The 11144-nt window shown below is 39.9% G+C and overlaps 1 long non-coding RNA gene across 1 annotated transcript; it reads left to right on the forward strand.

The window, feature by feature from the left end:
- The first annotated feature begins 3493 nt into the window (after positions 1–3493).
- Positions 3494–4025, forward strand: LOC137475033 (uncharacterized). The gene is made up of 2 exons (XR_010999653.1): positions 3494–3597; positions 3896–4025. It is a non-coding gene; the product is annotated as an uncharacterized lncRNA (long non-coding RNA).
- Positions 4026–11144: the final 7119 nt, after the last annotated feature.

The raw sequence follows: 11144 nt of genomic DNA on the forward strand, positions 1-11144 counted from the left end.
TAAGAAGGACCTCTTTGCCAATGTCCTTGCAATTCTACTTTTGAGTATTTTGTAATTAAAGTAGAAATGTGTAGTTAAGTAAGTCAAAATACACATTTGCCAATTCAGGATGCCCTTGCAATGTCATCTCTGTTGTGAAATCCCACTGTTCACAACAGTTTAGTTTTAACAACGTGTTCCTCTAACTTCCTCTTCTGAGAGGCAAGAAAGCTAATGCAGCCTTGCATGCTGCATACTCTCCTGCATTACGTTACTACATATATATTCAAATCTTTTTCACAGCTGCAAGCCTGCACAGTAGAATTACAGAGTAGTATTAAGTACTTAGAATAAAGCTCTCACCAAGCCTAGTCAGTGAATTAACTACTAAGCCTATGAACTACAGTGCTCACCTTACCTGCATGCAATAAACTTGGGTTAATATACCTATGCAAACATGTCTCCAAAAACATGTCTTTCATGTATCCAAACCAAGCAAGGCTTAGCCATATTTATTACCATTACCTCACCCTATATATATACACACACACACACACACACACACATATATATATATATACACACATCCATGAACAGACTTGTATGTTCCTAACTGGACCTTCAGCAGATGTCTCACATAGGTAAGAATTATTTCATGGGTGGTTCTGTTTTATTATGGCATGCCAAAATATGCAATGCTATTGGTATGACCATCATAGACAGCTGAAGAATGTTACAACAAATGTGTAACAAATCATTTCCGTTACAGACCAATGATCACAGTACTTAATTTCTAATGTAGGAAAACTCTCATTCTGTAATGGAAGCATGTATGAAGTGGAATGGTACTGGACATTAATTCAATTTCTCCCTTTTAAAAATAATTCAAGGTCTCTTTAAATATCTTGAAATCTTTCTAAAATTAAAAGCATGGAGGAAAAAATATCTAGTCTCTTAACTGAAGCAAATGGGTTTTCCTTGGCAGTTTCCCATGTAAACATGCTAGCACATGGGAATTTATTAACTTGAAGCCCAACATAAGATCCTTAAAAATGAACTGCTCTCTCTTATAGATATCCAGTGTCAAAGAGGCAGAGAAGAGACAATGTGGAATGCTAAGACAAATTGCACCCTGCAGTTATTCCATACCACCTCATTCATTGTTGGGGGCAGGGTGGGGGGGGAGAAACTCTCTTGCTTCCAGGGGAGAAGAGTTTCCTGCTGGTCAAGCAAGCGTGGTGGATGGAGCGGTGGGGTAATGCTGATTCTGAGTAGAGGAAATGGCCAGCATGGCATGGCTATGATCAGGTCAAACTCTGCACTCTCTCTTTTATACACTTTTGTTATTAATACTCTTTCTGTTGCTGTTCATTTTCTTATTTCAGCCTGTGATCTTTGCCTTTTGTGCCTCCAATTCTTCCCTCCAATCTGCTGCAGCATGGAGGCGGAGAGGAAAAGGGGGAGCGGACTAGCAATGTCTGGTCAGGAGTTTCAGTGGGAGCACTAAACTGGGGAATGCCATTCCTACAACAGCATGTTAATACTAGAATATCCTACCAGTTGATCAGTGGATACTACATTTGCCTTCTGATCCTAAACAAATAAATGACAAGATATTTTTAATTTTGAGACTGCCACATTGTAGGCAAGAAAAAGTTTGAGTCCATAGGAGGCAAGATCTGTTTGAGAACTTAGAAATATTGTGATGCTTTATTTATATGCACCTGAATCCAAGTCACTTTTTCTAGAAATATTTTTGAGGGGCCAAATCACCAGCTTCCTCTCCATATTACAAATGTAATTTGCCTATCTCGGTACTTTTCTAGAATTACATGTTATTTTCCTTTATGTGTCTTGGTTTCAGCTCGGTTAATTTTCTTCTTAATAATCAGTAAATGCTGTGTTTTGAATTAAGTATGAGGATAATAATATAGTTAAACCATGACACCAGGAAAAAAAATAGATACACAGAAATCTATGAATGTATATGACAGGAAAAAACCCAAAGGAACAAAACCAAAACAAAAACCCAAACCTGGTTCTGGAAGGCAGTGGTAATTATGATGCCCAGGTTTTAACATCAATGTACACCTCTTAAATGAACATGACTAACAAAGAAAAGGCTTGGAAGACATTTTAAACAGACCAATGAACCAAAATGAATGTACAATTGCCTCAGAAGTGTTTCATCTTTTGCCTTAGAACCCACTTATTCTTTTTAAAGAAAATCAAAGGAAAAGTAATGAGTCAGTAGGACTCACATAGTTTCAGGAAATGGCTTTATACCCACTGCCAGATTATATCAAGAAGAGAAGCAATGACCTCATTACATCTGAAGACCAACAAAGAAGAGACCTTTCTAACCTTCTTGCTGGTTTCTGGCTTCCCACAGCAGCACTGACAAATGTATCCAAGAAGCTGGCTCTGAGTCATCTCACCTGTTTTGGTGCTGTACACATGGGAGTCCTGCAGGAAACAGGGTCATGTTGAATCCATGTGTGTTTCAGATGAGCCATTCTGCTGCCCATCGCTCTGCATCCGGCATTTCTCCACACCTGGAGCAACCTCTCCATTTACTTGTGTACAGCTTTTTCCTGTTCTGAAATTGTATCAACCTGATGTTAACTTCCTGTCTCAACACAAGTGCACCATGCAGTAAAGTGTCTGCAGTTGCAACTTGTTTATGAGGCTATGCAGAAAACCGTACAGAACCCCTTAGAGTGGCCATACCTTTCTCTCCTGTGCTTCAATATAGCGCCATCATGATCCTCCTGACGGATCCCTGTTCTTTCTACGGAGAATCCTTTAATCATTAGGCCTTACTCAAGCCAGCTTCAAAGATAAGCAAGGGGTCCAGCTCATGTTTTTCTCAACCAGCCTCATCAATGCCTCACCAACTTAGAGCAACACTGCACAATTCTTATCATTTACCACAAGGTCTGAGTGTGCAATTACAGTCATAGCTGCAGATTCCTCAGATGCTCTCCAAGTGAATATCAACTCCATATAGGTTTGGTGGTTGTGTAGAAATGAACTGCAAGTGAAAAAACTATGTTCTTTTCAAGAGCACTTCAAACTGGGAAAAGAAATCATCAAAAAGCGATAAAGAAAAGAAAATGTCCTTGCTGGCGCATGCCCTAATATTTGGGCAATAAAAATTTGTTCCATTTTCTTTTCTTTATTTCACCTGCATACGTCTATAGATAGAGACTGTCACCTGCTGAGTAGCTGATAAAGCTCCAAGGAAGAGAAAGGGTTGAAGGGTAAACTTACTGAGCTCATATCTGCATCTCAGCAAAATGGCCAGAAACCTGACAAGTGAAGAAGACAGGTATTTCATAGCCCTCCTGTTAAGGAAACATTCCTGTCTGACTATTCAGTCACACTCTCACCACCAGGGACTTTAACTAAGGGGATGGAGGCCCCTTTGCAGCGAGCAACTCCAGTGAGCAGCTCGATGCCCTACACATCTCACTTTCACACAGTCTGGTTCCCTTACTGGTTCGACCTCAGGGTTCTTAACAGCTCCCAGCTCCTGCTGTGTCAGACTATTTTGTGATCTGAAAGCAAAAAACCCCAACAACTCAGGATCTGGAATATTGGCTGGCAGATTTACAGGTTAAAGAATTTGCTGGTTTTCTGGGTTTTGTTTGTTTGTTTGTTTGTATGTTTGTTTGTTTGGTTGGTTGTTTTTTTTTTTCTGTTGGAAATGGTGTTATGATAAATCCCTTTTGACTATGGAGAATTTTGAAGAAAATAGAATTCTATCCATTCTTAAACATCAGGGTTCAAACCTTCTGCCTTTTATTTCCTTAAAGTTTTTTTTCCTGTGCTCTCAGCAGAAACTTGAAGGGGACAAATTAATGTTATTACAGCTGAATGCTGAGGTATATGTTTGTTCCTGAACTATTAACAGGCTCTGAAGACAATCAGGACATGAACCAATGGAGATTATCTATCAGGATGATGAAGAAAATGTCAAAACCAAAGTCTACAAAATTTCCTATCATGCTCAGGTTCTCCATTGGAAATGCCAAATCTGAAAAGCTCAAGTTCACGCAGCACCGAGCATGACCCATAAACATCATGCTACAGTTTCAAGACGTTCTTGGTTGATATACCCTGCTAATGGAACTTCTTGTTCTAACAGCATAGTTCTCGTTCTCCTAACAGCATAAGAGAAATGGTGCCTAGCAGTTGAAATCTCTTGCAAAACTATAAGGATCTATTTTAAAACCTGGGCTAAAGTAATTACATAGAATCCAGAATTTACAGTATAAAAACCAGATGGAAGCCATTTCCAAGACACAGTGCAATGAAATCTGTTCCAACTGAGCACAAGCACAACCCTCAGCAGATGAGGCTGGCTAAGAGAAAGGCATGGCTGAAAGGAATTCACTGATCTGATGCCTCTCCTTGACATAACTGTCGAACAAGAAGAAGCCTAACTGGGTGAAGCTGAAAGAGCAGAGATGGATAGTTTTCTCCCAGGACCCCAGCTGAAACCCTTTCTTTACAGAACAGAGCTCATCTCAGCCTCTGCATAGTTCATCTGACTCTCTTCAAACCCCTCTATGTGTGACTTCTCTCCAGTCTGAAGCAAAGAGTCCTAACCCCTGAAATGAGAGAGGTAAAATCTGCCACCTTACAAGAGGTCTCCTGACCATTGCAGATGGCTTATGTTTTGCAGGGACATTGTGTGCTTTTGATACCTGGCATTTTCTTACAAAGACACATTTTCAATGCTTCTGTGAGGGAAATATACTATGTCAAACAAGAACCTGCATGATTAATTTTTTTTTTTAGCATTTCTCTTTCTGTGGTTGACATATAAAAGAGTGAAACTATGTCAGACTTTGTCTCTTCCCTGTGCTTCCAACTTTACTTCCAACTTGTATCACTGCAGAAAGATTCAAGGTCTTAAATTTATCCAGCAGCATTTTGTAGTTTTGTTTGCTCCAGGAAAAGCAGATAAGATTTGGATTCCTTGCAGTCTAAGGACTGTTTTAAAACATACTTCCCTCCGATTAGAAATTTTCTCTGACAACCAGTGTTCACAGTTCCAGGACAAATAAATTTTCTGGCACTTCAGGGCTGAATAAATAATAAAAAAGGTATATTATTTCCAAAATGACCCCAGGAGATCTCAAGAAGCTGAGAGGATAAAGCATAAGATCACCATAATTAACTGGTGCTTTATTTATTCCCAGTTCAACTGAGAGAGGTTACTGGCAGTGAAATTTATGCATTATGAACCTGTAAACTTACCATTTTCTGCACAGTCAGAATCACAGCTTGTCTAATCAGTATTTGTATTGATGGAAAGACAATCTGAAAACCAGAAAAATTTAACTGTCAAAAACTGATACAGTAGAATCATACTCAGGAGTGGTACTTGGAAAAAGTAACTTTGAGATTGGCTGCATCAGTGGCAAATTTTCTGTTCTGTTTTAAAGTAGTAACCAGCTTTACATCAGCCCAAAGTCAGCTATCTGCAAAGTCCTCAGAAATCTATTTAAGTTCCCCAGGCATGACTTCTTGCATGAAGTGGATGTTGGAACTTTCTAGAAGTGAAATGGCAAACCAAATTACATTATTTGGGGTCTACAGATCAGAACAATTCATAAAAGTGGGGTTTTTTTTTAATCTTCATGGCTAGGCTTCGCGCTCTTTTCCACATGAGTCATGGCTGATAGTGTTGGAAAATGTGACTAGTGTTTGGACAGAACTTCTCAACATATACAGGCTGTAACTCTCTATGAATCAAAGATAATTACCTGTCATACAGCAAAGGTGTGGAAGCAATGGAAAAAGCTGGACAGTGGAAAAAGTTATTTGGGTCACCACACAATTTTATCACTTATTTAGTTTTAATCAGAATTTGCACACTACCTAAACGTCATTATGTTCTCTATTTTCTGCATGTTGAGAGAACTTAGCAAAGAGTAATTTGAAACAAAGTGGTTTCTCAAAAAGGAAGACTCCAGATTTTTCCTAGCAGATGACATTTCTTGCTACTGGATTTCCCTTTTTTTCTTTTTTCTTCCCCGGGACATAGTGTTCCACCAGTACTTGTAGTACTCTTGAATTCTAAGTGTAAGCACTCACAACGTGGAATGCCTAGCATTCTAGTTTGCAGGACATTCTGTACATACTCTGTTGACCTACATATGCCTTCTGGGGCTTGAACAAGGATATAAGGCAGCCCTGTTTCCTGCCATGAGTCATCACACAAGAATTATATTTAAATGGGGGTGGGGAAAGGAAGTGAAAAAACAACTAGCAGATTCCAGAGAAAAGCAAGTAGCAGCTTGTCTTTTTTACAGACAAAATTAGAGGGGTTTTCCGTTTTAGTAACCATTTTGCTAGGAAATCCAGGGAAAGTCAGAGCCTTGTGGGTTTTGTTACACTACATCTAGCCTGATGAGTGGAAAGAACGTATCAGACTGTATTAGAGAATAATGCTGACCTTGTCTGACTGTATTGAAGTAGTCATTGTCCACCTGTTTGTCTACTCTAGCATTTCACAGAGAAATTTTAGGAATGCACACAAGCACAACCCCTTTTTATCAGCAAAGACAGTCTTATCTTAAAGAAGAAACTTTAAGAATCTGGGTCAGTTGTGTGATGAGTGTGTAAATTAACCTTTATAAATATCAGGTCTTTGAGTTAAATGGCCAAAAAGGTAAAGTCAAGTGAAGACAATCTCTGTTGGACTGATGAGAAGTGTTAAAGAGACTTTTTCTGGTTTAGTTAGCTGAGTTAGTCCTCAGCTTGTACTTCCTCTGAAGCAACTAACACTGATTACTGTAGGACAGAACATACTAGATTAAAGCACTCTACCAAAGTAATGTTTTCCTTGCTGTAGAATGCCCAGAGAAACATTTTGCTAGAAACAACTTTTCCTAATGCTTTCTGCTTTGTTTCTGTCCAAGTGTTTTTCTGTCCTATAGGTAAGATGATCTTCTCTCTTGGGACTATGGGCTGGCAAACGAAATTGCCTACTTTTTTCCAGTGTTGCAAAAATTTAAATTGTTTTTTTGTTGTTGGGTTTTTTTAAGTAGTAATTTTTGACAGGAACAGAAAATAACCCAGAGGGATTTATGTGATAATTAAGATGTGGGGGGAGGGGAGGGGAGGGAAGGGGAAGAGAGGGGAGGGGAGGCGGAAGGGAGGGAGGGAGGGAGAGAGGAAGGAAGGAAGGAAGGAAGGAAGGAAGGAAGGAAGGAAGGAAGGAAGGAAGGAAGGAAGGAAGGAAGGAAGGAAGGAAGGAAGGAAGGAAGGAAGGAAGGAAGGAAGGAAGGAAGGAAGGAAGGAAGGAAGGAAGGAAGGAAGGAAGGAAGGAAGGAAGGAAGGAAGGAAGGAAGGAAGGAAGGAAGGAAGGAAGGAAGGAAGGAAGGAAGGAAGGAAGGAAGGAAGGAAGGAAGGAAGGAGAAGAACTGTACAGAAAGGAAATTGGACTCAGCTGGCCAAGAAAAAACAAATGGAACATGGCAGATGAACAGCAAGAGGTAAAAGGAGCAGTACAGGGACCTTCTTGTGTTCTTACTGTGAGAAGACAGGATGGTGTCACAGGTGTTAAAAAACTAAACTAAAAGGATTAATAAACCAGAACCTGTCACCTTGGTTTTTCCAGCTGTTCTCAGGCTAGGAGTGACCGAAAATTATTAATTTGCTTGGTGGCTCTGAGCAGCCTGTACAAAATGAGCTGACAGTTATTTTCTGAGGAAGTAGTGTTCACATCACTCCACTTCATGTACTGCTTCTATAACACAGTTTTTGTGTTGGGAACCCCTGCTGAAAGGCTTACTATGGCAAAACAATGGCAACAAAACTTCTTTTTGCTTTAACAGGGGTCTTGTGGACATGTCAGAGAAGACCCACAAGGGGAAGGAAAAAGTAGATGGATGTAAAAGGTCATATACTCCTACCCACACTTCACCTCTTCTGAGATTATACAAAGACTGTCACTGTCAGCGTTCTATCTGAGGCAGAGAGTTCTCCTTCAAAAACAGCTCATCCTCAAAACCACCTCATTCTATTATTATTAACACTCAACTGGAGGAGGAGGGCAACACCAGCTGCACCCTCACACCACAAGCTGGCTTTGGGGCTGATGTCACCTTAACAGGGATGAAAAGGTTAGCTGCTTGCTCCTACCCCTAGTTGCTTGCCACCCCTTTTCCTGTGCTGATAAACCCTTTATGGAAATGTACTTTACACCAGACAACAGAAATTGTCAGTTTGAAATGTAACTTTACAGAGGGGAATATACTTTGGGTTGGTTTTCTTTTTTTTTCACCCCCCCTCTTCAGTGACTTATTAACAGTGCAGCTTCATACACTGTTGATCTGGTTCACTGAGGAGGGATAAATTGCATTAGTGAGGGAGAAGGAATAAACACCTTGAGGGTTGGTGTCTGATGCGGAGAAAACAGTATTTGGAAGAACTGTTTTGGGTCACCTGGTGAAGGGCTGTCTCTTTGTGGGAACACTGGGAGAAGCTATGTCAGATGAGGTTTCGAGGTCCTGAAAAGCTTTTCCCCATGACAACATCCTTGCTCACGTGTCTGGTCACCAGCAACTCTATTGCTTTCCTCACAACTGTTTCCATGGCACTGCCATGCACATATTAGTCATCCTGGCTGGAGAAGATGGTGTACAAAGGTTCAGACTCTAGTGCCAGTCACCTCTTATGGGGGAGGGCAGCAGAAGGAATCTAGACAGAACTGGTTTGATGAGGGTGTGGCCTCTTTCAAGAGCTTGTAAGGACAAGGTCCATATTCAATGCCTGCTGTGGTATGCATTCAATGCATTCCTTCACTGGTAGCTGCAGTAATAACAATAGTTTCATTTAAAGCATGAGATAGCAGGACATTGTAAAATGCAGGCGAACCCAGTGAGAAGAAATGATGACATCCAACTCCAGTTCAGAAGGCGGAATGATTTCTTTATTATAACTATGCTATGATACATTAATATACTATATAAAGGAAGGTATTAAAACTACAAACCTACTTGTTCTAACTACCAAATCTAACTAACTCACAACTCGTGACCCTGTTTGTGAGAGTACAGACACAGGTGGATTGGATTGGCCATCAGGCTCAAACAATCCTCACCAGAATCCAATCAAGCAATCACACCAGGTAAACGATTCTCCTAGCACATTCCACATGAGAAAACAAGGAGCAGAAATAGAAATTGTTTTCTCTTTCTGTCCTCTGTGCTGCTCTATGAAAAAATCCTGAGAGAGAGAAGAATGTGCTTGCCACAGCAGGAGCTTAAACCACAAGCAGTGGTTGGAGGAATTCTATTGCTCAGAAATCTCTCCTGAGATTCCTTGGCACTGAAGCTTGAAATCAGAAAAGAAAATGTGATGACTTCTTCCATCCACTTTGGAAGGACATGCCACAAGCAGCACTGTACATGGGCCTTCCTGTGGTGCCAAAACAGTGTCTGGCAGTGCCTTGGAGCTGATATACTTGTGTAACAGGTTTAGCTGGCTCTTACATAAGGCTCTTGCAGTTGTCAGCATTTCCAGTACAGTAGCCATCACCTCCTGGAAGCTTTGAACTGACAAGATCTTCTTCCCTGCTTGAAAAAAAAAAAGAAGATAATTACAAGGCTTCCCTTTATGCCTTCCCATACAAGGATCTGTGCATGTGATTGCCTCTCTCCATGGGCTGGGGAAAATCCTTCATTCTAACAATAAAGAGCCAAAAAGATAAAGGCAATGGGAAACCTGTGTGCACAAGTCTAGACCTCTGTCCCCTCTGAAACTACTTTGATCTGCTGAGACTGGAAGATGGCACTGATGCTGAATATTCTCAAATATATCAAGTAAAAAACATTTGTGACTCAATACCTCTAGACCCAGGGCTCATCAACATGTCTGCTCAAGGATCACTAGCTCTTTAGTGCCTAAGAAAGCCCTTCTTCATGGTTAACTGCATCTTCAGACCTCTTTTGGTCTGGTTTTAAGATGGCTCCAGAGGCAGAGGGAAAATTAAAGATGGCTTGCAGACCTCCTCTCCGACACCTTGCTTACATAATGCTCTAATCTGAGCGTAGGCATGGTCTGGTTCAGTTTCTTATCCAAAAGAGTAGCTTGGATTCAGATCTTCTAAGTGGAACAAACAAATAACTGCTCTGACTGACAAATTCTGTCACTTAGATTCTAAGTAAATACTTTATTAATTAATACTTGTTTACACATGAAGCTATTTCTGATTAGATCTACGTGTAGATACTTTTGTTCTAAATAGGGAATATCCATGCGTAGTTACTGAAGAGCAGCCACTGCACTTTTAAATTCATTGCCTCTGCCAACTCAACTTAACCTCACAGTGCTGTTAAAACAAGCATTGTAATTGAGACTTTGTCTCCTACCAATATAACATTGATAATCAAAACCAGACTATGAATGTTCTTCATGTTAGTTAAGAAGAAATGAGAATAGCTGTTGTGTTCTTAAATTTAGACCCGAGCTTATTTCACACTTTTTAATTTATACAGACAGCCCTTGTCCCTTTTGGTTTTTTTGCTGTGTCACCCTAAAATACTGAGCTTTGGTAGAGAAAACTCACTTCTTTCCACACTTACTATGATGACATGATATAAAGAATGTTTATTGGACAAATGTGAATATTTCAAGGGAAAAACATATCTCCATGCTTATTTGAATAAAAATTCCTGTACAATAGCCAATGCCACTGGGCTTAATTTCTTCATCTATTTATAGATGTTTAATGTTGAGTTTATTATATTGCCATCATGACACTCTATGTCCAGCCATTTTCCAAGTAATTTCCTTTGCCTCATCACACCTAATTCCGTGGAAAGGTCCTCTTCCAGTTAAATGTAAAACTTATCTGGGAATCAAAATATATTCCAAGCACAGTGTGCACACATTAACACAAATGCTTCAATTATGGTTGATGATTAGCAGTGAGTGAATATTCATTGCCAAAGAAAAGATGTCGAAGAAGAAAAGCAAAAATATCCTTGGCTTTTATAAAACTTTTCTAATACTGAATTTTTAATTTCATGTTTTGGAACTGTTCTTCCTAATTTGTTAGAGTTTGACTGACAAAGCTAAAGAAAATTCAGCCATCCCAGTCTCCATGACTAATAGAGCCATGAGGCCAAAAATGCAAAGAAGAG

This window comes from Anomalospiza imberbis, chromosome 5 (genome assembly GCF_031753505.1).
Source record: "Anomalospiza imberbis isolate Cuckoo-Finch-1a 21T00152 chromosome 5, ASM3175350v1, whole genome shotgun sequence".
NCBI lineage: Eukaryota > Metazoa > Chordata > Aves > Passeriformes > Viduidae > Anomalospiza > Anomalospiza imberbis.